The 25199-nt window shown below is 44.9% G+C and overlaps 1 protein-coding gene across 1 annotated transcript in view; it reads left to right on the top strand.

Annotated features, from left to right (window-relative positions):
- LOC116824894 (MFS-type transporter SLC18B1-like) overlaps window positions 1-25199 on the top strand; it is a 122804-nt gene that overhangs the window by 48379 nt on the left and 49226 nt on the right. The gene's annotated exons all lie outside the window — the stretch shown is intronic.

Below are 25199 nucleotides of genomic sequence, written 5' to 3'. Positions count from 1 at the left end.
AGAGCACCTGCAGTCAGTCACATGATGATAACCCCTGCTTCAGTCAGACAGTTTGAAGGAGTTGGAGCAGAGAGGATTGGTGTTGGAGCAGAGGACAGTTTGGAGAAGTGCTGTGGTGGGTTAAGAAGTCCAAGACTTTAGGTTAAGGGGCATCTGGCTTGTACAGAGGGAGGGCAGGAAGCCCCCGCAAGCTGAAGGGCAGGAGAGGGAAGTAGCCCAGGGGAAGGAACCATCAGTTCAAGTGGTTTACCACTATCCTCAAGGCTCCTGCGCTGGGATCTGGAGTAGAGGGCAGGCCCAGGTCCCTCCCTCTCCACTCCCCTCCTCTAGGACACTAGTGGGGCAATTAATATTCCAATTGAGGGGCAAGAAATGGCACCTTGAACCCCCCCCTCCAAAGAAGAGTAAGCACGAGACCCATCATAATAGTGCCAGCAGTTTGCCAAACTACCTAATGTCCCATCTCAGCTGGGGCCCCCCAGAATCTCTTATCCTTAATGACATAAGGCATCCAGGCAACAGGTGTGAGTTGCCTGCTCCCAAGTAACCTAGGAACATAAAGAGGCTTGTATGGGAACTTGACTCCTAGTTCCTAGGAATCCATGGGCAAATCATTAGTATCCCACAAAACATTGAAAATGTCACATTAGGTATTGCAGCAAATGATGGCACAGGACACCCTGGGATACTGCTCTGTAGTGCACCACTTTTTCTATAGCCACCACTGCTCTTGGTTGGTATGTGCAGGGCCATTGCAAGCAGCCAAGCATGCATACATCCAAGGGATATACAAATGTTGGCAGTACATCAATGTGACTTATATCAATGAAACTTGGTACAGTAGACAGCCTTAATTCATTATCTGTAAAATGAGAGAGATAATGCTACTTCACAGGAGTGTGGAAATGATTAATTTTGGTTTATAAAATGCTAACATTCACCAAAACACACCCAAAACCTCTAACAACTTGGCAATCCATTGACTCCCACATTTCCAGCTTATTTTGACAAATAACTCTTGAAAACATTTTTAAACATTGATAACTGCACAGACTCCAGCACAACTGGACAAAGGCGAATCTTCTTGGACCATAAAATAAGTCCTTTAGATTTGGAGGCCCACCAAAGCATCATGTTGTGTAAAAATGTTTCTAAAATCTTTGGGCTGGCCCTGTTCAGAGAGAGGTGATCACAATGGACAGGAAAGAGTAATGTCTCCTGAAGGAAGGGTCAAAAATATTTCGCCGGCTTATAAAAATATACAGTACCAAAGTGAGGAATGAGTATTCCCAGTGTGTTCGGAACATTTCAGGGTATTGTCCATGAGATTATATATACCTAGAGCAAATTATTATTGTTTTCATGTTAGCGGACATGACAATTAAAAATGCATGCAGACTTTCTTCAATATTATGACCTGGGTGAAATCTTATGGGTTATGCTAGACCCTCACTTAAGATTGATTGGTGTAAAGGCACCCTTCAGGGAACATAACTGTAAGGAAAAGTCCCGACCTAAAACAAAAGGAGTACTTGAACCTGCCCAGGAGCTTTTGCAGAATATTGTTTGGGTCAGAGAGAGAGTGTGAAAATTGGCAGAACACAGAGGATCGATGCAAGCCAAGAGAAAGCTAGAAGGAGCTGCTGAAAGTCTGGTGTATGACCTTGGAAGAAACCTGGGAAGACATTTGTGGGTCAGGAAGAAGGCTGAAAAGGTATGGTTTGTTTTGATGCTGTGAGCAAAGAAGCTGTTTCCTGTTTGATTCTTTCTGTGTTCAGAGACACAGGACTTTGGACTTTCTTTGAAAATAATCAAAACTGTATCAAAGAAACACTCGACTATCCCCAATTTCTACTCTTGACCAGAATCATCCACTAGACCCTACATTTTTGGCTAGCTGCTTGAGTCAAAATAGGTAAGTGTTCAGAGTGGGATCTGGTTTCCAACAAGAGAGACTGTGAACTAGTATAACTGTTGAACCAAGTTGAAGCAAATGATGGCAGTGCTCACGGAAATTAAAGATGGCCAAAATGAATTAAAGCAAGATCTGGAGGTTTCCCAGAAAAGCCTCAGAGGGGACTTGCGGGCTGAGCTGAAATCCCTGTTAGAGCAGCAATTACAAAGTGCTTGGACAGACTGAGAAACACAACTGCAACACGTTCAGGCTGAACTAGTAGAATGGATTGATGAAGTGACCAACAATCTGATGGCCACTGACCAGAAGTTTTACCAAAAATAGTGGTGATCAAATAGCAGGTTCCAAATTGTCCAAAGCCTAGCCAAGAAGAGTTGAAGCAAGGACTTAAAGAGCTGAAAATTTAGATTCTGAAGGAAATCAAAGGATCCAGACCACAGGGGAAGGTAGCCACCTGGATGAGGACATGAGCCAGCCAGAGGACTTGAATAAGACTTGAAACTTACAATTGCTTTCTACCCCATTTGTAACACACAGAGGCCCAGAGGAGAGAGATTTGGCTGTGTCAACCCAAATAATGCAAGAGTCATCTCTGAGGGAAGAACTCCTGGGAGGCTTATTTAGCTCCATTAGACGTTGTAACTCAAATTGATGGCTGGAAGGGACTGAAAGGGGGATTACGAGCAGCCAACTTGGGTGACCTGTCACGGCATCCTTGCATGCAAGCAAGACCAAGGAAGGGTTGTATCACCATCTGACTTGTAACTCTGCATACCTGAAATATCCTGCTGCTCTTACAATTAGCCTTCAAGCATGTAGGTCACATCCTAAGCATCTGGGTGCTTGACAGCCCTGGTTTAGCAGCTCCAACTTTGGCAGCCTGTCTACAACCCTACTGCTCCACTCTGGCTTCCACCAGCCTCGGTTACAGCTAGCACGTTGACCCCAACACACTCCTAGTCCCAGATTTCCCTAAGCAGCCACTCCTTACTTGGACTACACAGAAAAATAAGTTTCATTGCTTGTTTTAAAGCAACAAAAGCATTTTGCAGCTTATTAAATAACTGGTGTAAACATGTCCTTCCCTCCACACACAGAACTGAGTTGGTTTATAATTACAAAACACATTTATTAACAGTAGGACATACGTTAAGTGATGCCAAGTAAAAAATATAAAAGTGGAGATGGTTACAAGCAAATATAAGTGAAAACATGCATGTAAAACTTAATCTAGTGAAGTGTAGACTTTGTTCAAGTTTCCTTTTTTTCCCCCTCAGTCAGGACCTTCCACAGAAGCTGCTGGGTTTCCTCGTCTGCCTAGGTGGAAGATCCTTGCCTGAGCACATTTCTCACCTACATTTAGTTTCCAGAGACTTCAACCAACAGGGGTTGAAGTACCCATCTTTCTCAGCTTGCAAGAGCTCTGGCCCGTTAAGTTTTTCTAGTGAGGGACGCATAAATGGCGCTTGGTCTTTGCTAACAGAATGTTGGGAATCATTAAGAAAGGGATGCCTAATAAGACAGAAAATATCAATTGCCCCTATATAAATCCATAGCATGCCCACAACTTGAATATATGTGCAGATGTGGTTACCCCATCTCAAAAAAGATATATTGGAATTGGAAAAGGTTAAGAAAAGAGCAACAAAATGATTGGGGTATGAAACCGCTTCCATCTGAGGAGAGATTAATTAGACAGGGACTTTTCAGCTTGGAAAAGAGACTACTATGGAGGGATATGATTGAGGTCTATCAAATCATGACTGGTGTGGAGAAATAACACATCCTTAGCTACTTTACTCCTTCACATAACACAAGAACTAGGGCTTGGCAAATGAAATTGATAGGCAGCAAGTTTAAAACAAAAGGAAGTATTTATTCATACAGTGCAGTCAGTCTGTGGAATTCCTTGCCAGAGGATGTTGTGAAGGCCAAGACTATAAAAGAGTTTTAAAAAAAACAAACTAGATAGGTTAATGGAGGACAGGTGCATCAATGGCTATTAGCCAGGACGGGCAGGGATGGTGTCCCTACCCTTGGTGTGCCAGAAGCTGGGAATAGGCAACAGGGGATCATTCACTTGATGATTACCTGTTCTGTTCATTCCCTCTGGGGAACTTGGCATTGGCTGCTGTCAAAAGACAGGATACTGGGCTACATGGACCTTTGGTCTGACTCAGTATGGCTGTTCTGATGTTCTTATCTCTCTTAAATGACTTGATATCAAGAGAGAAGATGGTCTCACATTGTTCTTCCCTTTCTGTGGGCTTCCTATTCTCCTGTATGTAAATAGGGCTTCCATTGTTTTAATTCCACCATGCATAATTTACATTGACAGGTAAATAATTGCACTGTTCCCTGCTGTCTGGGAGAGACCTGTCTCCCTCTTTTTGGACACAGACTGTAACCTCTAAAATTAATGAATATTCATGATTCCCAATAGAGTTAATATGTCCATTTTACGATGCTATTAATCACTAGTGTGCCATAGGCTTTCATAAAGTCTCACTCAAATACTTAGTATACTATATTAGTGTATTATAAATCAGCTGATTCAGTTGCTTATCACTTGAGGTTCAGTCCCCCCTTCCCGCCGCCTGCATTTTATACCAGTAAACCTTTGAAATGCATTTTTTGAAAAGTAAAACCCAGACCAAGCTTTTCTGTCTTGCTAGGATGTGGACCCCATGCTGTCTCTTTCCCCACTTGTTAGGTTAGTTTTATTTGATTTGTTTACCTTATGTAAATGGTCCTTCATTGTCTCTGCCTGATGACTGGGTTGGTCAGAGGAGGAAATTCTTCAGCCAAGTGGCAAAGCAAGCACTCTGTATCTATTACTACTGCAGAGCACTTATTTTCAAAGTTGGTCTACCTCCAAGACAGCAAGCTCAACATGAGTGAGGATACCCTGAAGAAAATTACGTGAGTATATGCAAACCAGGATTTCTGGAAAAACTAACTCTGAGACACAAAGATACCGTTGTACATTTTTTAAAAAAGTTTCAATTATACTATAATATATGTGTATATTATTAAAGGTATGTGGTGTGGGGAGTTTTTTTGGTTTGTTTTTCTTACCAGATTTTTTTCCTCATTCTATTTCATCCTGGTTTTAATTTTTGGAAAATAAACACCAAAAAAATCAGATTTTTTTTGGTTAGTATTCCATGTTCTCAGTTTTTATTTTTAGTTATGATCTTAAAACTGCTGGACATTTGGGGTTGCAAATACCTTAGCCAAGCTAAGGGAGAACTTCCATTGTGTAAATTGCAGGCAGGAAATGTGATGCTTGTATTGCAAAGAAGCCCCCTTCACCCCCCTCCCCCCAAAAAAAAAAACTAGGAGAGCCTCTTTGCAGCAGTATCTTGTGAGAGCAGCAATGGGGAGCATTGCCATTTTTGGGCCCTTGCCTGATTCAGAGACTAGCAATCAATAATTGCTAGTAGCCATGGACAACTTCACAAAATGGCTGTGACAGTAGCAGGGGCCCTAGTGAATGAATCCTTCACCAGATTTGGAGTCTTGGGTGAGTAACACAAATGAGATACTTTGAATCCAAAGTGTTTCAAGAGGTCAGTGAGATTTTAGGGATCCATGAAACTCTCACTACCCTAACAGACCCCCAGTCTGATGAGAGGGTGGAAAGGTTCAATAGGACTTTGGGAGTTCAGTTGGCTACCTTTGTGGAACAGAACCAAAGGAATGGGGACCAGTGTATCCCCCTCCTTTGGACTGCTTATAGATCAGATGTCAATGAGAGTTCAAAGGGTGCAGCACTCATGGTGGGGTAGGAGCTAAGGACCCAGCAAACCTCTTGTATGGAGTTCCTGAAGAAGAACAAAAAGATCTGGACTATGTAGAAACCCTACAATCCCAAACTGGAAAAAAAAAAATCACACCTTTGCTAGGAAAAAATTTGAAGATTGCCTCTGACCAAATTGAAAGGTTCTAGGCTGTAAGGTCATGTGGGGAAACTTTTAAAAGAGGGGACCTGGTCTTGTTCCATAATCCTACAAGAGCCAAGGATAGGAGCCCTAAACTGGATAAATGGTGGGAGGGACCCTGTACAGTACTGACCTGAATACGCAAAGAGCTGTAAAGAGTACAGTTGGGTCCCAGGATGAAACCCAAAGTTATCCATAAAAAACATCTAAAGAGGCATCGGGGGACAGTTTCAGGGGGCAGTCATGCTGATACTCTGAGAATATATGTGTAGAAGTCTGAGGTTGAGAAATTTGTGAGGGGGCTGTCCTAGCCACCCAGTTCCACAGAAACAAATAACACACTTTAGGAACACACTGTAAGGAAGTCCAGGTAGCAAAGTCCTAAGAGATTTGGGTGGGAATAAAATTCTTTTGAGCTGGGGATGTGAAAAAAGCCTGACAGAAATACACTGTACATATTTGTAGATAGTTAACCTAATATAATTTTTCATTTGTTAAATTGTTTTTCTTTCTCTGTTTGGGTCATATAAGGTGTCACCATTTTGAGCACCATCAGGCTGATGGGTGGAGTTATAATGGGTGGTCGAGGGGGGGCATGGTTATACTGAGAGGTATGGTGACTGCCTGGATCACAAACCTTTGAGACTGGTTATGAATGTACCCTTCAATTATGGTAAGGATAAATTAATCACAAGCCAAAAGAGGTTGTGAACCTGCCAGGGAGTTTTGGGCTTAGTGGTAGGAGAGATTTTACTGAGTATTGATTAGATAAGGGTGCCTGTGTGTAGGCAGAAAAGAGAGATCAAAGCCACACAGAGAGCCTAAAGGAGCAGCTGGAAGCATAGTGTATGACCCTGGAAGAAAACTTAGAAGAGTTTTTGGGTCAGGGGCTGAAAAGAGCCATGAGCAAAAGATGGTGTTTCCTGCTATTTGATTCTTTCTGCGTTCAGAGAGAGACAGATATTTGTACATCTTTATAAATAAACAAAACTGCATCAAAAGAATTCCTGACTGCCACCAATTTTTCCTCCTAACTGAAACAATTTACTAATTTTTGGCTAGCTACTAAGGTTAAAAGGAGTGACAGTATTTATAAAGAGCCTGGGGCACTAAGCCATGAGTTCAACATACCATGTGATTTGGATCCTGAACCAGAGAGTGACTTTTGAAAAGTTGCTGTGGGCATAATAAACGCAAGAAAGCCCCTTTGTGGTCTCCCTCTCCCTCTCTTTAGGCCTGAAAGGGAATAAAAGATTGTGGCTATTCATCTTGTCACATGTTAGTCAAGTGCCAATTCCAAAGTTACAATTTATAAATATTTGTAACTGGTTTGATCATTTTCCTTTTTAAATATAGTTAAGACTCCACATGCTAGTGTAGTGAATCCATATTTTCTATAACAGCACATGCTTTACTTCTTAAAGTTATATATCAGCATAGAAAGTTCATAGCCAATTGTACCAGCTGACTGTGTGCCAGCAGACTATGTGACTTTTTAGAATTACTACTAAGGGTACATAATGGGAGATGATGGTTGACTCTTGTGAGCTGCCTACAAACCCTATGTGTTGGTGCTCAGGGTAGTTTCTAGGAACTGCAGGTTCGATTCTTCTCTGACCTATGCTGATTTTACATGAGTGTAACTCCATGGACATCAGTGGAGTTAATCCTGATTTGTCAGAATAAGTGACAAGAGAATCGGGTCTTAAAAGGGGAGGATGGATGCAAAGAAGCTGTTGTCTGAGAAAGATCACTAGACTGAGGTGGGCAAGGAATGGGGAGAGAGCTGAATTGTAAACGTGGCCTTTTGATGTGAGGACGCTACAGCTATAAGGACGGCAGTGATGGTATATGGAAAATGTTCATCATCTCCCTGAACAGATTGTTTTGATTGTTCCTCTCTGCCTTAAAAATGGAGGCTTGGTTTACTATTTCTTCCTTTCACAGCTCTAATCCCTCTCTCTCTAGCTTTCCCTCATTTCCTTATTTGTGCCTCTCGCTTCACCTATGCCAATATTCTATCCTTGTCCCTTTGCTGAACTGAGGATCACCATCAATGCCTCTTCCCATGTTATCATGTGGTTGTTGGAGGAGCAGCTTCTGCAACAGAGTTTTTGCTTTGCTGGAGGCAGATATGCGGAGGAACCATCTAACCTCACAGCTTCAGGCTGCTCCAACTCTGTAGGAGGAATGTGATAGGGGAAAATAATATCACTGCCCAGTCACGGTATGCAGCATATGATAGGCTGTCCAAATACATAGCTGCAAGGACAGATGTAGACTTTTGTTCTTTATGACTGGGAAATAATTTTAAAGTTTCTAAATCTCACTATAAGAAAACCATTCTACTCTGTCATATGGCGTTAGGGTTGCCAGCTTTCTAATTGCACAAAACTGAACACTCCTGCCCCGTCACTTCTCTGAGGCCACGCACTTGCTTGCTCCCTCCCGCCCCCTGTCACTCGCTCTGCCCCCACCCTCATTCACTTTCACAGGGCTGGAGCAGGGGGTTGGGACTGGGGATGCGGGCTCTGGGATGGGACCAGGTATGGAGGGTTTGGCATGTGGGAGAGGGGTCTGGGTTGGGACAGGGAGTTAGGGTGTGGGGTGAGGGGGTGAGAACTCTGGCTGGGGTTGCAGGATCTGGTGTGGGGCTGAGGATGAGGGGTTAGGGTGCAGGTGGTGCTCCAGTCTGGGGTCAAGAGGTTTGGAGTGTGCACAGGGGAGAGTATGGGATCTGGGTTGAGACTGGGGATGGGGAGTTTGGAGTGAAGGAGGGGGCTTAAGGCTGGGGCAGGTGGTTGGGGTGCTGGGTCCCTTGGGCGCTTACCACGGCTCCCAGGCCTTTTGCTCTTGTTGAGCATCCTGTAGATTTTCTTGTACAAGGGCTAGAGAGTCTTTGAGGATATTTTGCAAGTTGGTTACAAAGTCCAAAATGTTAGTTCCTAGAGAAGACGTAACCCCCTCCCATTGCTGCTTCACCAGCTGTAGTGGCCCCTTAACTTTGTGGCCATAAACTGAGTTCAAGGGGTGAAAACCCCAAATGAGGATGTGGTACAGCCCTGTAGGCAAAGAGCAACTGCTGCAATGCTAGATCCCACTTATTGAAGTGCTCATTCATGAATTTACGTATCATGGTCCCCAAAGTCCCATTAAACTTCTCCACTAAACCATTTGTTTGGTGGTGGTAAGGGGTCACAACCAAGTGGTTCACCCTATGAGCTTCCCAAAGACTTTTCATGGTCTCTGCCAGGAAGTTAGTTCCTGTATCTGTAAGGATGTCGGCGGGCCAAACTACTCTGGCAAAAATGTTTGCCAATGACCAGCTCACACTTCCAGCCATGGTGTTGCTTAGAGCTACTGCTTCCAGCTATTGGGTGGCAAAATCCATGAAGGTCAGTATGTACAGCTTTCCTCTGGGTGTCGTCTTAGGGAAAGGACCCAGAATATCCACAGTTACATGCTGAAATAGAACATCAATTATGGGGAGTGGTTGGCACCCCTCACAAGACCTGACATAGGTAGAAAGGTCCTTGCCCATTCTCTCCCATTGGAATGACTTGCCCAAATAGTTTTTGGTCCTATAGCATGGTCACTAGGATGATCATGGGCTAAGCTCAAGAGTTTTTCCCTATACTTAGTTGGAACTACCAACTGTCTCTGGGGATGCCAGCCCTCCTTGTGTCCACCAAAAAGTATCTCTTTGTATAAGAGTCCTCCTCCTACAACAAACCTGGACCTATTAGAAGAGCTGAGAAGCGGTGAGTCACTCATACCACAATCCAAGCTCCCTTGAGGCTCTAATCCGCTTCCTGCTCTGACTGGAACTGCTCCCTTGATGCTGGAGACATTGGTTCCTCACTGGGTTGTGGATTTGGGCTTGGTCCTCCCGGAAGCAATGCAGGTGATGGGGGGGAAGGGTGTCTTCTTTGACTGTGAACCACTCTGCTGGTGCACTAGATTGTATTTCAGTCTCTGGCTGAGCTTTTTGTGCCAGTTTAGCTGCTGCTGCAAGTGCAGACTCTGTGGCGCCCTTTGGTGCTGGCTCCCCTGACTCTGGTGGCATTGCAAACACGGGCTCTGGTGCTGACTGCTCCACCAGTTTCAATCCTTGGGCTGGTTCTGGCTGGGTCCCAGGAACTGGATCTACAACTGCTGCCATAGATTCTGGTCTGGGGTCTGGTTTCACCACCTCTGGCTGGGTCTCTGGGCCTATGGTATCAGGCGAGACAGACTGAGTCTTTGTAGGAGGCTCAGGAATGGAGTTAGATATGCAGGCCTGCTTATCCTGGCTGCGGGTGACCATCTTCACCATTTTTGTTAGCCTCACATGGTTGGCTAAGTCGTCTCCCAGCAGCATGGAGATGGGATAATCATCAAAGATTGCAAAAGTCTGTATTCCTGACTAACCCTGGTACTGGACAGGCAACTTGACTGTAGGCAAGTTAAAAGAGATGGCCTTAAAAGGTTGCACTGTCAGCTTGGGCCTCTGCGTTGATGAATCTGGGGTCCACCAAGGACTGGTGGATAGCTGACTCCTATGTCACTCCACACAGTAATCTTCCTCCTGCCCACACTCAGTTTCCCTTTTGGTCTAGGGGTATTTGCAAGGCATCTAGGCCTGAAGGCTCTCAGTGGGATCCCGGGGTGATGAGTTGCGGTCAGCTGGTGCTCTTAGCGCAGTTGGCTTCACATGCCCCAGCTCATTATATTTAAAATGTCACCCAGCTGACTGTAGGCTGGGGCGAGGTGGGTGGTAGGAGAGTAGGGTGGTGAGATGAGAGGGCATCTGGGGTCTCCCTGGCTGTGTGGAGGGCTTCTCCTTGTGAAGTGGGGCCTGAGGCTGACCCTGATGGTGGGGTGTTATCTCGGATTGCCCCTTCTAGTATCCCCACCAACTGCTAAAAGCTTTCTTCTTCTCCGCCACTTCCACCCATTAGGCTCCAATCTCCCCAGCCTTGATTAAAGTTTTGAGGCTCACATCTAGGCTGTACCTTTTTATTTCTGCAGGAACACCCTCTAAGAACTGCTCCATTTGTATTAGGAGAGACAGATCTTCCTGAGTTTTAACATTTGCTCCTGATATCCAGGCATCCCAATTTTTTACAATGTGGTAGGTGTGTCGGGAAAATGCCATGTCTGGTTTCTACCTTAGGGCTCTGAACTGCTGACAGGCATGCTCGGGTGTTAACCTCATCCTAATTCTGGCCTTTTGTTTAAAAGTTTGTACTCATTCATGCATTCTTTAGGCATTTCAGCTGCCACCTCTGCAAAGGGTCCACTGAGATTTGGCCTCAGCACCACCATATACAGGTCTGTAGGGATGTTGTACCCAAGGTAGGCCCCTTCAAAATTTTCTAAGAAGGCCTGTGTATCATCGCCTCCCTTGTATGTGGAGAATTTCTTGGAATGGGGAGCAGTACTTGGAGGATTACTAGGGCTACCTGGTTGACCCAGTTTAGCCCTTTCCAGCTCTAAGCAGTTCAGCTCTGTCTCTGCTTCTAAGTGCTTCGCCTCCATTTCCGTCTGCAAGTGCTTCACTTCTCTCCTCTCCTCCGCTTCCAAGTGCTTCATGTCTAGGAAGAAATTCCTGTCTTCCACAGTTAGAACTCAGTCTGGGTTAAGGGCAGCCTTCCATCCTGACACCTGGATCTTGGGCTGGGGAGGGCTGACCATTCCTTTTGGGGGAATCTCCAGTCCCCCATCTCCTCCCTGATTTTCTGTCATGGAAATGGATGTCTGGGCTTGATCTGGGTCCATCTTCTCCGTGGCGTGCCGTTTTGGGAAGACTAGTTGCTCTAGGGTTTCGGTGCCCGACCGCAACCGCATGCACAGGGCGGCCTTAATCTAGCCTAGCTATTTCATTGCCACAAAGCTTGAAAAGAAATGAAACTGCTTGTTGGACTTCCTGGCTTTGGAGGCTGAACCCTTTGCGTGCCTGTTCCCCCTCAGGCAGCAAAGAAAAGACAGAAAGTAGGGGGAAGCCTCCCTGGCGTTGCAGGCTGCCAAAGGGAAAAATGTGTGCTTTTAAAATCTTGAGGTCTGTGCTTCTGGGTCAAAATGATCCCACTGTTCTGCCATCTTGTCAAGGCTGATTCCCCACTCTGGCACTTTACGTGCAGAAGGTGGCACCCTCAAGGATTCTAAAAATGAATACTGGCCATTCCAGGCTTGTATTAAGGTCCCTAGTTACAGCTTCTCTCTAACTTTGGATTGGTAGATGCTGCCACCACCCAAGTGCAGAACCCCTCTGAGAGACCAGGAAGGCTCCCTTGGGAATTCCTTCCTGTGGTGTACCCTCAAGCCCTTTCATCCCCCCTCTGGAGAAGAGCTGAGAAAGAGAGGGTGGGGGGAAATCAGCTGTTGCCACCAGCTAATTAAAAAAAAAAGTGCACAAACCTCTTAACACAAAAATCCAATTCTGTTCTTAAAAAAGGTAAATTTTATTAAAAACAAAAGAAAGAAAATACACCTGAGAACTCAGGCTATTGCTAGATTTTTAAAGAGCAAATACAAGGATTAAGCACCAAGAATAGCTTTCTTGAGGTCCATCTTAAAGGGTACAAACAAAACTAAAGAACTTAAGGTTAGCATAAAGGAATTCACAAGCCATAAAGAAATAAGAGATAGACCTAATTGCGTCTTCCTAGACATTTTCTGATCTACTTTCATATCTAGGGTTTCAAATGAGTAGTTTCTAGGTATGATACTTATGGTTTTTCATACCTGGTCCAAGCTTCTCACAACATAACTGATGCCCTGTCCCCCTCTCTACAGGAGAACCACAACAGACAGACAAAAAGGAAGTTTTTTTCTTCAATTTAAAAAAGTTCTAGCCTTCCCATTGGCTCTTTTGGTCAGGTGCCCACTCATTTCCTTTCACCGATGCATAGCAACGAAACTTTGAACCCTTTAGAGGTAAAGCAAGTAGAGAACAGCAACAAAGAGGGATTTTATAGCTAACTGGATGTCCATTAAATGGAGCTGCCCTGCCCATCATTTATCATAGAATGATTAGGGTTGGAAGGGACGTCAGAAGGTCATCTAGTTCAACCCCCTGCTCAAAGCAGGGCCAATCCCCCAGACAGATTTTTACCCCAGTTCCCTAAATGGCCCGCTCAAGGATTGAGCTCACAATCCTGGGTTTAGCAGACCACTGGACAAACCACTGAGCTATCCCTCCTCCCTGATGTGTGATATTATTGCAAGAAGTAGCAGGAAAAAAGATCTTAACCAACCAGAGAATGTTGGAATGGCACAATGAATTACATACAATTTGTTGTAAGAGTTGATAATATCCTGTCACACTTTCAATTATTGTCTTGAAAGTGGACATGCGATGTGTTTATTTTCTTATGAACTTTATTTGACTGGTTATTAGCATCAGAGTATAACAGATATGTTTATGCACTCAGACTGGTTCTATTTAGCAGAATATAGAGCAGACTGGATGGTCTCCTCATCTCAGATTATAAAATGACATCTGACCACCTGCAAGCTCACAGATGCCTTGTTTATATGAGAAAAGTTGCACTAGTGTAACTGAACTGATTTAGAACTGATTTAGTTATTGGTGCAAACCCCATAAATTACTGACATTCTACATTTAATGTAAGTAATGTTTAATCCAGGGGGTTGCACTGGTATAACTGGATGAATTATAAATTTATTTAATTACTCATAGACAGAGATGAATGGAGAGTTTCTGTTTGATTATGAGGGACAATATGGATGCTAACAATAAGGTGGCAGGCTGGCTGCAGCTAAGACCAGGCAACATTTGCCTGGCACTTTTTGTTTATGCTGACAACATTGCCTTGTCAAACGGCTGGAGCAAAGGATGTGGGAGAAGTCTGTTGCAGAGTTTGTGGTACATACTCAGTTGTTTCATCCCACAGGAAGAACAAAGAGTTGGATGACCAGCTAGCTCAGTTATTCTGACATGACTGAGTGGGTTTGTCCACACATGATGGAGAGCAAGCCATGTTTAAACTGTGTTTGGCTGAAAACAGACTATGAATTGGTTATAAACATAACAAAATTGCTATGTAGACAAACCCCCAGCTTCACACTTTCAAGTCAGTAGGCGTAATATTTTCTTTTCCTACTGGCAGTTTCATAGGAATCATGTATAAGAATGTTAACACAAATTTACCACGGAATCTCCCATATGGTAAATTCTCTACATTGGTGTGCATTTAATACAAATACTGTAGCTTTGTTTATTGGAAACAATTGCTCACTACAACTGATTAAATACTGGATAATCAAAAACATGTTTCAAATATTGGAACAAAATCACATGTTTATATTTTAATATATTTAAATAGTCCCCCAAGTTAACATTTTATCTTTTCAAATCACAAAATTACAAACATACTGTGCAGGAATGTACTGCCCCTTTACGGACCAGTCTGGTGCTCGTAGAAAGAATAGTCTGAGTGCAATGAAAATTTCCTGTTCTGCCTTAGTGACCTATTTAAACAGAAAGAGGAAGCTGGGTTGAGGAGCAGAAACTAGATGTTGCATTACTAGCAAGAGGTGTTGATGTCTCTCCAGCTTCCTGAAGGATGGCCTGATCAGACGCAGAGATTTTGTTTTGGGCTTTTAAGGTTTGGGACTTCTGAACCTTAATCCTCAGGTAAGGGCCTTTTAAAGTGTTTTCCAAGTGTTCCTTTCATGGGGCTTAATTTAAAAGGAGGACATACTTATGTTAATTAGAGTATTCTGAGCAAGCACACTTGTCGGCACCTAAGTAGGATAAAGTTGGATGAGGTGTACCTGCAGTACCACACCTGAACATGAGGCAAGGCATTCTGTGGCTCACCTTGCTAAGGTGGCATAGTACTGTTCCCTTGGGAGCCCCCTTCTGTCAAGAAGGGTCATGGAGGACATCCTAAAAGCAACAGCAAGCAGATAATGATGGAAACCACCAGGTTCAGGAGGCACCATTTAACTCCTGCCAGAAGCACAGCTGGCAGAGCAGGAGTGGAGCCAACAACTCCAGGTAGAAATAGCCCTATATTTTATTCAACAGACGTCTGGATTAGGAACCAGCCTGGATGGGATCTACCAGAGCCTCATTTTGACCAGTTATGACCCAGAGGCCTATTTGACCATGTTTGAGTGGATTGCGACCACAATCAGCTAAGAGAGAAGTTCCTGGGCAGTACTACTGGTCCCGCAACCAATGCTGAGGTGTAACCAGCTTCCAGTGCTCTAGCTGAGGAGAAAACCAAATCATATAAGGCACTGAGGGCATCTGTAATGGACAGGTTGGCTTCTCCCCAGAAGCATATTGACCAAGGTTTCAGGCAGAACCCTTTCCTATGTATATCCACCCACGCGTGATAGCCCAGTGACTCCAGGATCTGGCTTCTCATTGACTAGCATTAGAAACCAAGAGTATGAGGAACTAATGTACTGGTATTGCTTAAGGACAATACTGTCTATCCTCCTAGACACAAGCTTCTATCACAACTGGGAGGATAAGCAGATATTGCTTGAGGACAATAATGTCTGTTAGTTCTCCCATGATCTTGATCTCTGGTGCCAGGATCCAAAGGTGCAGGTCTAGAACCCGAGTCTGAGGGCACCCTGGATCTCTGACATTCCCTTGTTGCCTCCATGGGAGATGAACGTAGCAGAATCTTGCCAATCCCGTAAGGGCGGGCCCCACAGGAAGTCCCGTCAGAGCAACCAAGGCCTGCAGCTGCCTGATTGGCTTGCTTTTGCTGCTTAAGCCAGGAAGTGACCGCAGTGGGCTGTCCAAGCAACTGTGCAGACTACCTGCTGCTGCCACATTGGACCCTGCTCTTGTCTGCCTTTTGGAATCCACATCTAACCCTGTTTCTGATTCTTGCTGCGCTCCTGGTTCTTATCTTGCCCCTGCCCTCACTTCTCTCTCCCACTTCGCTTCTGCTTCAAGCCTGATCCTTGCTTTTCCTCTGGTCCTACCCTTATGCCTTGCTCCTGACCACTGCCTACCATTCCTGGCTCGGATTTCTGCCCCAGCTCAATTCTTGCTTGTGGCATTTGGTATCTGACCCTGGCTTTGATTCTTGGTTCTCACTCTGGCTGTACCCCAGCTCTGGTATTTGGCAGCTGACTGTTTCTGACCCCCACTTCTGTTCACTGATACGGATGCCTGCTCTGCCCACTAGATCTGACTCCTGCTCTGACCACCAGGCCAGACCACCTAAGTCTCGGTTCTTAACAAGTTACTTGGAACCAAGTGGGGCCTCCTCTACGTAGTACTGGAATGGTGTAGCTGGGCTTGCCACTATCCAACAGTCTCCCGTTAGCACTAGAATCACAGTAACAGGTTAATCAACTCTGGACCAAGAATGCATTATGACCCAAGAGACTCAGGTGGTAGCAGTCATTCCGTAAACAACTTGCTCTCTTCCTGGGACAATTGGGCATGCTCCAGGAGGACCTTCCTCATCTGAGCTGGTTCCTGCAGTCCCTCTGTCTGAGTGCTTCGGTGATCACCAGAAGTTTTGGGAATTTTGGAACCAGTTCTATTTGCTTTTTTTACTTCATCTTCACACATATCCCCTGGACTAGGAGAAGGTAGGACTGGTGGTAAGCCTTTCAGGGGAAGTGTTGGACTGGGCTTCACCCCTCTTGGAGCAGGGCAGCCCTGTTTTGAACAACTGGGATGCCTTCTTACAAGCCTTCTCTGCTGTATTTGACAACCTGCATTGAGTCCATTTTGCTGAAGCAGCATTGTGGAATCTTTGGCAAGGACAGTGAGCCATCACCACATATATGCCACTCACTTTCTGTGAGATTGGCATAAAGAAACAGATACTATATCATCAATCTCTAGTCCCCTTCCTAATTCCAAACTGCTCCCAAAGAACTTGGAGCAAATGCTGATATAAATTCTCTGCTTACTGGCAGGTATCATACCTTTCAGGTCAGTCAACATCTTGCTGGAAAACTGAGAAAGGTATCTTAAACAAAGCCTTGAACCAAAATTGGCTAGATTAAGTTTTAGACTTTTAGATGCATGTTGTCACTTGTATTTGCCTTGTCACCATTTCCAACTTCATTGCTTATCCTTAATTCGCTTAGCCCTATCTTATTTTGTTAATAAACTTGTTTTATATTTTAATCTAAACCAATCCAGTGCTTTGTTTAAATTGAACCATTTGGTAATGCTAGTTAAGGTATCAAACCGTTGACTATTATCTCTGTATAGGAGCAATAAACCTTTAATATCTGTCCAGGAGAGGGCAACATAGAACACACTTTTCTGGCAAAATCAGGACTGGAAGTGAGTTGGGATCACTCTGCAAGTAGTGAAAAAAGCTGGTGGAAGCCAGTGGGAGACTGGTGTGTTGCTGACAGGCTGCTGGGGTCAGAGCTGCCTGACCAGGACTGCAGCTATACACTGACACAGTGGTAGGCTGTTTGTGAGGTTGGGAGCTATGACAGCAAAGCATTGTGAGGCACCCAAGATTGCGGGGCAGGAAGTGACAACCCCTCACTGGTCTGGATTGCACCTGGGAATGTGACAGACCTCACTTCAGAGTTTAAACAAATCCCTCTTTTGGAGCACTTTCCCCTCTGGTCCACTCAGACCTTTAATAATCTCTTGAGTGGAGTAACGCAAATGGAGCTCCAACAGAAGCAACTCCAATACCACCCCCATCTTCACTCACAGGGGAAGGGAGAGCCTCAAGTGTGGCTGCTAAACTGCCTTTTGGCTCTACATTTCTGATGCAGCCTGACTGTGGCAAAGCTCCACTGTACCCAGCCCTCCTTGAGACCCCGTACCCCCAGGTCATGCCCTGCGAACTATTGCCTGAGTAAGAGGACCTAGTCCCATACCCAGGGCTCCTTTTGGTAGCTGCTCCCAGGCAGCAGGGAACTGCAAAGAAAGCTCTCTTTCCATTTGAACATAAACTCCTATTGGCTGTCCTTCACTCCCCGTACTGCAGATCCCAGGTCACCTTTGGCCTGGGGGCACAACCCTCACCCCAAGAACATGGCTCACAACATTAGCTGATAGCATCACAGGATTCACTGGTCCGTGCATAGTAACCTCTGCAGCAGTCTCCAAACTGACTCTTCCAGCATCATGTCCAGAAAACTTATGGGAGTGTAGCTAATTAGTTACTTTATCAGCCATGAGAGAGAGTAAATAACACTTCCTTATTTACTTTCTCCACACCAGTCATGATTTTATAGACCTCTATCATATCTCCCTTAGTCATCTCTTTTCAAGCTGAAACGTCTCAGTCTTATTAATCTCTCCTCATATAGAAGCTGTTCCATACCCCTAATCATTTTTGTTGCCCTTTTCTGAACCTTTTCAAATTCCAATATACCCTTTTTGAGATGGGGCGACCACACCTGCATGCAGTATTCAAGATGTTGATGTACCATAGATTTATACAGACGCAATATGAAATTTTCTGTCTTATTATCTATCCCTTTCTTAATGATGCCCAATATTGTGTTCGCTTTTTTGACTGTCACTGCACATTGAGGGGATGTTTTCAGAGAACTATCCACAATGACTCCAAGATCTAATTTAGAATCCATCATTTCATATGTATAGTTGGGATTATGTGTTCCAATGTGCATTACTTTGCATTTATCAACACTGAATTTCATACATATCACTCCTATACTTCTATAATCCTACAATTTAAATCTATTTAGCATACATTGATTATATATGAAACAGCATATAAACCGACTGTAACATCACATAATACAATGATAAATAACACAAAGGCAGCAGGTTTAAAACAAACAAAAGGAAGTATTTCTTCATGCACTGTGCACAGCCAACCTGTGGAACTCCTTGCCAGAGGATATTGTGAAGGCCAAGACTACAACAGCATTCAAGGAAGAGCTAGATAAATTAATGGAGGAATAGGTCCATCAATGGCTATTAGCTAGGATGGGCAGGGATGGTATCCCTAGTCTCTGTTTGCCAGAAGCTGGGAATGAGCGACAGGGCATGGATCACTTCATGGTTACCTATTCTGTTCATTCCCTCTGGGGCACCTGGCACTGGCCACTGTTGGAATACAGAATACTGAGCTAGATGGATCTTTGGTCTTACCCAGTATAGCTTGTTCTTATGTGATGAGTGTGTATTAGGCATATAAGTAACACATGGCTGAAATGCAAGGTCTACAGATGGATACTTTTAAGATTTTAGCTTAGCCATACTAGGCCATTGGTTTAAGAATGCTTAACATGAGTGAGTGACATAGGAATAACCCCATGCCCAAAAGGTCACAGCATAAGATGTGCTAATAGGTGAGATTACAGAAAAATACATTGCAAAAACTGCAAATGTATTGTCTGAGACCACGAGACACCTGACTGTGACTTCTTAAAATCTCTGTCCTGACTGCAAGATACAAGGCATGCATAAATGCTATTGAGAATAAGAGGAACTATGAACAACCTCTGAAAAACAGGGCACCCCTGGGATTCATGGGGTGTGAAAGTACAGATAAGGGAAAGAAGGCTGACACCTTCATGCATATGCATAAGGTGTTAGGCATGGTCAGAATTACAATTACAGAATTACTGTGGCTTGGTAAGAATGGGGAGATCCAAGACCCCACAGGAAACCATAGCAGGAACCGTCCCTCTGGCAATGATCATCTATTGAGAGGTCCATCAGACTCTAGAATATCATTGAGGATGTGAGTATGACTACAATTATAATTATTGCATTGATTTTATAGGATTTCTATATGCATGGATAGTAGTCACTTTATTGCTAAATTACATTTATGTCATGGAAGTAATGGAATCTGTGATTTCCAGAGACCTCTGTGACATTCTTTGCTTCAGCCCCAGGGGCTGTGGGACCCTGGAGCTGGCAGCCAGTAGGGTCCTGGCAGAGTTCCAGTGACAGGTGAGAGCAGCGACAAGTGATGGGGGTCTCCTTGCAAGGTTCCAGCGACAGGTGACAGACTCCTGAGGGGGCCCTCCTTAAGGTTCCAGTGATGGGCGACAGCCTCACACGGGGAGAAGAGAGGGGAACGCCTCGGGTGAGCAGCTGGGGGTGTCCCGTTTTCTCTTTAGGAAATATGGTCATTCTGCATCTCCCAGCTGCTGTGGGTGGAGTGGGGAACCCAACAGCTCCCAGCCACCATGGTGGCGGGGGAAACTATGGAGCCACAGCAGCAAAAGTCACAGGCAGGTCATAGCTTCAGTGAATTTGTGTTTATTGCCTGTGACATGTCCATGACTCTTACTAAAAATAACCAATACAAAAATCATAGCCTTACTTATTGCTTTAATAACACCTGTAGTACAGATAAGTCTTTGTACCTGTGATTGTGTCTGTAGTCATCATCCTTGGACCTCATGTGTTCCTAGAGCCACTAAATTTGAGAGAAACATCAGAGGCAATTTCACTCTGACCTTGAAACTGTAGCAACCAGAGCTGAACCCAAGGTGGTGTAATATAGAACATCACCAAATTTGCTTTAAATAAAATAAAAGGCCACAGGAGGAACAAAAAGCCTCCTTCAGTCCCACCATCTATGACTGCAGCCATCTTCACAGGAAGAAGTAGTAAGAACTATTTCTCTCTGGCTCCCTGACCAGACAGACTTTTGTTTTGGACTTTTAAGTTTTGGGACTTCTGAATCTGCGTCCTGAGGTAAGAGCCTTTAACCAGTTTTCTAGGTGCGTGCAGTTCTGGTTGCCCCATCTCAGAGAAGATATATTAGAATTGGAAAAGCTGTAGAGAAGGACAACAAAAATTATTAGGGGTATGGAACAGCTTCCATATGAGAAGAAATTAAACAGACTAGAACTAGGGTGACCAGATGTCCCGATATTATAGGGACAGTCCCGATTTTTGGGTCTTTTTCTTATATAGGCTCCTATTACCCTCCACCCCCTCTCCCGATTTTTCACATTTGCTGTCCGGTCATCTTAACTGGGGCTCATCTTAGAAAACAGAGGACTAAGTGGGGATATGATAGAGGTCTATAAAATCATGACTTGTGTAGATAAAGTGAATAAGGAAGTTTTTACCCTTTCACAGAACACATGGGACTCTATGGAGCAGGGATCACCTAATGAAATTAATAGGCAGAATGCTTAAAACAACCATAAAGAAGTACTTCTTCACACAACACACAGTCAATCTGTGGAACTTGTTGCCATGGGATGCTGTGAAGGCCAAACATATAAGTGGGTTAAAAAAGAATTAGATAAGTTAATTGAGGATAGGTCCATCAATGGCTATTAGCCAAGATGGTAGGGGTGCAACCTCATGCTCTGGAGTTACCTAAACCTCCAACTGCCAGAAACTAGGTCTGGACAACAGGGGAGGGATCACTCCAAATTGCCCTGTGTCAGGGCCAGATTAACCTTTTGTGGGCCCGGCACCAAACATATTTGTGGAGCCCCATTTGGCAATGGAGCATGGCGGGGAGGTCAGTCCCTGGAGCGAGGGGCAAGCCAGAGGCAATGGGTCATGGCATGGCAGGGGCGGCCCTGCTCCGCCCAATGTGAGGGCACTATTTACAAACCGGCAATTGCCAGACGCACAGTGGCCTGCCTGGCCAGGTGCTGCCAGCGTGTCCCTTCCCCTCGAGGGCAGGCCCATGTCGTGCCACACAGCGTCCCTCACCCAACATCCTCCTGACTTCCTGTGGCCAGAGGCCCCCTGAACCCACCCACAAATGCACAGCGCCCTGCACAACGCCACTCCTGCCCACAGCCCCCCCCACAGAACCCCCACTCCCTAGTGCCCCAACATACACAGATCCTCCCCGCCTCTTCACAGCCCTGCACCCCACCACCAGACTACCCACAGATCCACTCCCCCAAGCCCTGCCTCCCAGTCGCACTCACTGGCCATACTGGGAGGCAACTGTCTGCCAGGCTGGGCTGGCAGCGCAGCCAGGGCTGGTTCCAGGGCCGGAAATCGCTCCGGCCCCTCGGGAGTGGTGCGATCAGCCAGGCCAGGGCCTGCCCCGGCCAGGCTCTCTCAAGACGCATTTGCCTGGAGCGGCCCAGCCAAGCACTCCACACTGTTCCCCCCACACATACACACCTAGCTGAGACTGGTCAGGCTTCTGCACCAGTCCCAGGCGGCTCAGCTCCAGGGAGACAGGTGGGGCCCCACAGGTGATGGGAAGCAGAGACTGCCCCAGAGCTGGAGGTGCACTGGGGTCTGACCATGGGGCTGAGAGGAGCAGGGGTGGAGGGGCCAGGGGACAGAGAGGAGCCCTTGGCCAGCCAACAGGCAGGCCAAGAGGAGCAAGTGGTGGGTGCGGGGAGCCAGTGGGGTCTCAGGGCGCAGTGCAAGTGGAACAGGCCGGGGCCACTTCTGAGCATGGGTCTGGCTCCATGACACCATTGGCGCTATTGTAAACCCGGCACTGGCCCTGTTCTGTTCATTACCTCTGAAGCATTTGGCATTGGTCACTGTTGGAAGACAGTATACCAGGCTGGACGGCCCATTGGTCTGACTCATTATGGATGTTTTTATGTTATGTTCTCCATTCATGGGGCTTCATTAAGAGGGAGACATACCTGTGTTAATTAGTATGTTGGTTTCTCATTAGTCTGATCTGAACAGCACACTTGTTGATACCAAGGTAAGATTAAGTAGGGTGAGGTGCATCTGCAATAGCACACCTGGCTACAAGGGAGTGCATAGGGTGACCCACCCCTGTATACATACATAAAAAGTTTCCATCATAGTGTGCAGTGAATGATAGAAAAAAATCTACACGCAAGTGCAAATGAACAAATAAGAGGAAAAAATAAGACTGGTGACCCTGAGAGTATTGGTTTACCATGTTGTGTCATATTTACTTCCTGTTTAACAGTTACTCTTTTGACTATAATGCATGTGTCTCTGTTATCCCTTGGGAGTATCCAACTGTCTGGCAAGTAACTCAAATTCTAACCACAGGGTAACTTATTCTTCCAAGCTGCCTTGCTGATCTTGTGAGGAAGGAGAGAGGGGAGTGGAGGCCCTGCCAATTAACGTTATCTGGGAAGAGAATAAGGAAGTTAGCTCCTGCTGCACTGGAGGCAGGATTCAGATGAACCCAGGCCTGTCCATCAAAATCCATAAGGAGATTGGCATTAAAGGAGATAACCACGTGTGTAGGAGCACTACACAGGTAACACCCCAGCATCCATCCGTACTCACCCAACATGCCCAGATTCCTCTCATCTTTGGATGTCTTCTAAAATTTTCCTCACCGCCATTGTTTTTGCAGAGGGAGCCAGCTGACCTGTTGCCTCATTTGTGTTTTCATGTGAGCTGAATAACTTAGGATCTGCTTCTCAAAATACTGCTGGAAACTTTCAGGAGATGGCAGCCTGTGTGATCCTTCTGTTTAGCAGTAGATCAGAAGCGGGGTTCAAGACTGGGCATAAGGTACCCTATACTCCACCACATAGAAGAAAAATCCAGACCTTCCACCCAAATCTTGGCCCGGAGAAGTATGAACTTCATTGTTCATCTTAATGGGAAATTGATTCTGAAACCTAATGATAACAATGTAAACATCAATGTTAACCACTCCACTGCTGATCAAAGCATACAGCAAAAAAGAGGTAGAATTACAGTGTGAAGATATACACAGTCTACTGAAAATGACATTTCTTCTCAGCATTGTGAATGGGTAAAGCCAGGGGTTCTGGAACAATTTATATAGAGGAGGTGCTAAGAGCCATTGAACTAGACTATAAACCCTGTATATGATGGAAACCACTTCAAGCCAGGGGGTGCGGCAGCACCTCTACTTCCAACACCCATGGGTAAAGTTTGACTTGGGCAGTTTTTTTAAGTGTATCACCAGTTACATTTTTCCAGTATGACCCTAGGCTCCAGCTCGCTGAAATGTCTAAACCTCAGAGAACCTTTCTGTGAACATGGGCTGAGGTTTGTTGCTGGTTTGTCTTTTCTTCATCATCACCATGTTCCTATTACGCCTCTGGCGTTTATGGCAGTGACGAAGCTCCTCCACTCCTGTTTGTTTCTGGCAAGTTTTTCAATGGATCCCCAGGTTTTTCAGCTGGGCGTCCACAGCTCTGCGCCATGTTGTTTTCGGGTGGCATCGTTTTCGCTTGCCTTCAGGTGTCCATCTTATTGTTACTCTGGTGATGGAATCAGTTTCCATCCAAAGCACGTGACCGACCCATCTCCAATGCCTCCTGGCAATGATGGTGCTCAGATTCTCTTTGCTGCATTGTGTCAATAGATCTTGGTTTGAGATTGTTCTGCAACAAAAGATATGGAGGATTTTTCTGAGGCAGGCTGTATGGAATGAAGACGGTTTGGACATGTCATACTTTCTCATTCCCTAGCATTCTGCACTACAAAGTAGTGTTGAAAGTATATCACTCTGATAAATCTTGAGTTTGGTTTTGGTGTTGTATTTAAGTTTCTGAAGGTGTTCCTGGCTTTATTGATTTTGTTCCAGATGTCCTGGCTTGTTCCACATCCTGGCTGATGGTGCTGCCCAAGTACAGTATGTGAATGTTTGGTGAGAACATAATCCTCTGTCCATACTGGTGATAGTGTGGCAATATTAAAGGTCATGATATATCTCTTATTGAGGTTGATTTTCAGTCCAATTTGGTGGCTGAATGTGTTGAGTTGTTTTTTCTTATATATGGTGTTGGGTATGTGATAGAGTGACATCATCCACAAAGTCCATGTCTTCAAGGGATGAGAAGAGTGTCCATTTAATGCCTCTTGGCATGTCTTCTGTTGTACATCGTATTACCCAGTAGATGGCAATGTCGAAGAGGATTGTAGACGTGACACACCTCTGATGTACTCCTGTTTTGACTTCAAAAACTTTACTGAGAGAGAAGTATACATCTAGTAAAGGACTTGCTGCTGAAAGGCGTTCCCATTACTGTCTCCTACCAGCAACTCAGACCCAGGGGGCTTTTGCTTTAGGAATTTTTCAGGAGGCTGGCAGGCAGCAGAAGAATATAGGTATGGCTTAGTGTTGGGATACTTTGTTGTAATCTTAAAGAGAAAGAAGGGGCTGGGGAAAGCATAATGAGAGCTAATGCCTGAAAGCTGGAACTAGAGAAGATACCTTCCCTGGTAAAAAAAAAAAAAAAAAAAAAAAAAAAAAAAAATGTAAATAATCATTGTAACTGTTTATCTAGGGATGCAACAAATTCCCCATCACTTAGTCTTTAAATCAGAATTGGATATCTTGCTAAAATATGTGTTATAGCTCAAATGGAAGTTATGGTCTTGATGCAGAAATTTAGGACTTCAATTCTTATAGACTATTTCCCAGAGGCCTGCCTCCCATAAAAACTGCAGGAGGCTTGAACATCTTTACAGGTGCTGG

Source organism: Chelonoidis abingdonii, chromosome 3 (genome assembly GCF_003597395.2).
Source record: "Chelonoidis abingdonii isolate Lonesome George chromosome 3, CheloAbing_2.0, whole genome shotgun sequence".
Classification (NCBI taxonomy): Eukaryota; Metazoa; Chordata; order Testudines; family Testudinidae; genus Chelonoidis; species Chelonoidis abingdonii.
This window is presented reverse-complemented; position numbering and strand designations above follow the sequence as displayed.